The 4517-nt window shown below is 33.9% G+C and overlaps 2 protein-coding genes across 2 annotated transcripts in view; both read right to left on the reverse strand.

The window, feature by feature from the left end:
- The window catches only part of LOC118739684 (mpv17-like protein), a 12861-nt gene that overhangs the window by 3643 nt on the left and 4701 nt on the right, over positions 1-4517 (reverse strand). The gene's annotated exons all lie outside the window — the stretch shown is intronic.
- The window catches only part of LOC118739670, a 339105-nt gene that overhangs the window by 2981 nt on the left and 331607 nt on the right, over positions 1-4517 (reverse strand). The window lies entirely within an intron of this gene.

Genomic DNA, 4517 nt, shown 5'->3' on the forward strand with positions numbered 1-4517 from the left:
AAAAAAAAAAAATCCGATCCCTTTCCCTTGTTTCCTTGAAATTGAGGAACAATTTTATCGGCAGTCGCGGTGATTTTCCTTATACATATTTGGAATGCACATGCTCTACACAGAGTTTAGATATTTTCTTATGTAATGAAACCCTTCCACATGTGAATTTGCGTTTCCATAGATTTTTCCCACACTCCTTTAATGAATATGCAAAAGTATTGCAGATAGGTATCAATGTATAATAATATTGGCTTCCCCTTTTTTGCTAATCCTGTTCGATTACTCAGCAGACACACACATTCACTCGAGCGAAGTTTTCATTTACTTCGCTTACTTCCATTATATTTCTTTTCCGTCCGCAGTTTTATTTGAATTTTTCAGCTATTCATTAAATTCATTTTATTTTCTTAATATTAAGATACACTTTTTTTCTTTTCGATATGCAACAATATGGAAAACTTAAATGAATGCATCTCAATTTGCTGCACAGAAAAAAAAACTTTTATCCCTTTGCCCACTCGTGCGTAAATTGTAATTTTAAGTTTCTTTGTGTGGGCGAGAATGCGTATACCTGCATGCAGATATGTATGTACGTACCAAACATATGGATATTGAATAAAGTATAAATTTTAAGTAACTTTTGCTATTTTCTTTTTGTCGTTCATAGTCACCGGCATAGACTTATGCATACTATTGTAGATTGCTCAGTGCATGCATACATATTTATAAAAACAGATTATATGTATGTATGTACCATCATGGAGAGTCGTTTGAGCATCCGCACTAGCAGCTCCAATTGATAACCAATCAGGTGTAGAAAGCCAACTATGAGGATCCTTGGAAAGCCTTGCTTATATACATATGTATGTGTACGAGGGTTGGCCAATAAGTCCGAGATATTTTGAACATTATATTTGACCACTATGATTGACGCCCTCCAAGAAATAAGATTTCTCCACTTTTTCTTAATAGTAAAAACCATACAAAAGTCAAAAAATGTAGACTGAGGCAGACGGCAATGGAGCCTAGGATCTCTTGCTACTTAACGAATAATAACAACCTCTGCACACTCAGCTATAGCCAAAGCATGTGCATGAGTTTTAAAATATGTATTCAAATTGAATAAAACTTCTTTCAATCGTTAAAACGAACTCAACGTAAAATATGTTGAAAAATATTTCTTCTGTTCAAAGATTAGAAATCGCTATCATGGAAAACACGAAAACGACTCATTTTACTTTTTCCCAAGTGAAAGAACTTTTCAATCCACCCTCGTACAATGGTATATGCGGCTGTATGAGTATTCACATTAATTTACCAACCATTTTGTAATCCTTTTTATATTTTGCTACTCTTTTTTAAATCAATTCATCTGTCTCCACCCTCCCTAGTTCATTTATATGGGCGTCTGCTTAACTGAAACTTTGCTGTTCTGATTGGATCGTTGCGCTGCTGATGCCAGCTCTCTTCCGGGTTTATTGAATTTGTCATTCATAGCTACGCGATTAACGCCACAAAGTAATAAAACGTGCACACTGCAGTGCATGCAAATGTTATGAAAAGAAAAGCTGGTACATATGTAGGTAACACGCAAAGTGTGTTGTTGTTTAAAACACTTAATATGCTAAAGGAATTATCGAATAATAAATTCCTTTGATGGAAATAAAAGAAGGTATGATACCTGTAATATGTATGTAAAAATAGGCATTTTGTAACGGCAAGAAGTGCTTGGCAGGTCTACCAAAAAAAAAAACAAATTTACGTACCATAAACACATAGCTACACATGTATAGTTCTACATATGTATGCCAATTTTTTCTTCTTCTTGATTGACCATATGGACGGAAAAGTGATTCTGGCCTTTTCCAACGTAGCACTCCACTGACTGCTCGCGTTGCTGGTATTTAGAAGGCAAAACAAGTTAATATTTAACTCTTCTCTTTGAGCCCTCATGCTACAGAAATTTGCCACGAGCAAGATGCGGTATAAGAGCTCACTAATGTCAGCCACCTTCTACAATTACCCCCCTGAAAATGCCTTTAATGAATACACATAAGCGAAAAGTGAACGATTTCGGGCGAAAATAAAAGCTCATGATAGGGCTGATTACACCGAAACATAAAGAAAGTGGCGTGTGCTTTTAACCAGGCCCACCTACCGACATCTATTTCGACCCACTGAATTTGAATCTGAGGTCAGTTTGACTCGTAAACCCTCAAAGTTTCAAGTAAATTGCGAAAAAAATGCAAAAAATTCGCAAATTTTGCGAATTCCCTAAACCGTATATATGTACATACATAACTTTTCAATAGGTGTAATAGTTTCTGAGAAATTAATTAATCAGCATAGATTTTTTGTTTTTTTTTTTGATGAAAGAGGAAAAAAATTCAAGCTTTAACAGGGAAAAATTTAAGAAACAACAAATTCTGTGTATTTTTTTTTCTACTTGCATTAAAGCCTGTTCCGTTACAAAAAATCAAGCTACTAATGAAGAAAATCGATGGATAAATAAAAATGGAACGACTGTTCAAATGAAATTGCGCAAGGATTTTTGTATGAAATATGAACTCGAAAGAGTGTGCATGGCGTATGAGTAACATAACATAAACAAATAATCTGAAATGATTAATTAATTTCTCTGAAACTATCGCGTTGATCGAAAAGTGATGTATATACGGTTTATGGAGAATGTTGTTAGGTTTCATTTGCTATATCTCGTATTAAGATTGCTCAATTGCTTCATAAGATGTACTGTGATTAAGTGGAACCACCTATTTTTGGCTGAATAACGGTGAATTGAAAATATCTAGAAAACTTATCCATGGAAAATCAGCGAGCAATTCTACATAGGAATTGGATAATGACATTTTTGAATTGAATATGGTAAAGCAACTATCTGGGAGTATTTTGATGAAAATGGAACTAAGTATAGACTTATTTGTACATACAGTTAAAGAAAACCCATAAAAAGGACCGATTTTTTTTAATAAAAAACAAATAAAAATTATTTCGAAGAGGTTATACTTTTACCTGAAGAATGTTTGCTTATCAGTGAGCCCACCCCCCTACCTACCTTCTCCTCAAGCTTGTCGTGGTACTTCTTGGACATCTCGTAAAAATCTTACAACAAATAAAGTTTACTAGTTTAGATTTTGTTCAAATCAACATTATTAATGTGAATAATAACTTAAAATGGCATTTACTACTCCTGGTTATTAAACAAAAAAAAAAAATAATAGCAGATTAGATTCGTACAACTGTAAGCTTTGCTAAAACATACAGATGTTGAGTTGTTGTCTGCCTGTCTCTGGACATGACTGTGCTCTGGTGAGCGACACAACGTTATATTGAGCGCAAATTTAAGCTCAGCGGAGCTCCAGACCAAGTATTGAGACATCAAAACATTTAGTAAACTTTTGTGCTCAGTAACTTTGGGTTGATTTTGCGCTCGTCCACTGGGTGGTTAGTCGGTAGTAATTCGTTTCGAAAAGGGTGTGTTATGTGCAGTTGACAAGCAGTGGAAAAGTGTCCATAGGAATAATTAAAATATCTTGTTATAATAAATTATTTTTAGTAATAGCCAATTACATAGTAACAAAGTATCAAAATATAGCTTTATATTGGTGAATATGTCCACTTTTGTGAATGCTGTGCGTGGCCTCTTCCGACGCCATCCCTTTCTCACCAACAGTGCAATCTATGGCAGTTTGTATGTCGGCGCTGAGTTTACTCAGCAATATTTAATGAAACATGTGCTGGTAAATTTTTATTATTTTCTCGACTCTATTTATGCAACTACGTATGTATGTATGTATAAATGTTTAAATAATTTTTGTGTGTGCAATCAGCTGTTGATGAAGTTATGTTTATACATAAATAATTAATTGAAAGAGTCTGTACATAAACAGGGTGTCATATGCGAAAATTTGACTGAAGGGGTGGAAAGCTTAACAAAAACTGACCAAGGAAAAAAAAGCATACGCCAATACATATATGTATAATTTTTGCAAGCCGGTTAGTTAGAATTTCGCGAAATGTTATTTTTAAAGGTGCCCCACCGATTAAGTACCTCCCCGATTTTTTTTTTTCAATTTCAATATCGAATTACTCTCCAGTTGCTATATTAAAACGGTGGATGGCTATTTGATAGACATCCATTAAACTTGTTTTCATAACTTATGATCATGTGTGCAGGTCCTTAAATCAAATATTCATCTAAAGTTTATGTTCGCTAAACTTTTTCGATATGGCAAATTTGGGCAGGTCCACAGAGCTTATTTAAACGAACCGAACTACATCAAAATTATCATATCGAAAAATTGCTGACTTATTCCCTTTTGTAATTAACCGATTAAATTTGTAAGTGAATAAGTGTTTAAGGTGCGATTTTGTTAGTGAATTTTAGTAACAAATTAATACTTTAAGACATTTGTTATTGTTTATATATAAGGATGTATTCATATTCAATTTACACCTACATACGTACACCAACACACTTCTTTTCACACACAGCCAAAAAACGATGC

Source organism: Rhagoletis pomonella, unplaced genomic scaffold, assembly GCF_013731165.1.
Source record: "Rhagoletis pomonella isolate Grant_MI unplaced genomic scaffold, Rhpom_1.0 Rhpom_scaffold_00005, whole genome shotgun sequence".
NCBI lineage: Eukaryota > Metazoa > Arthropoda > Insecta > Diptera > Tephritidae > Rhagoletis > Rhagoletis pomonella.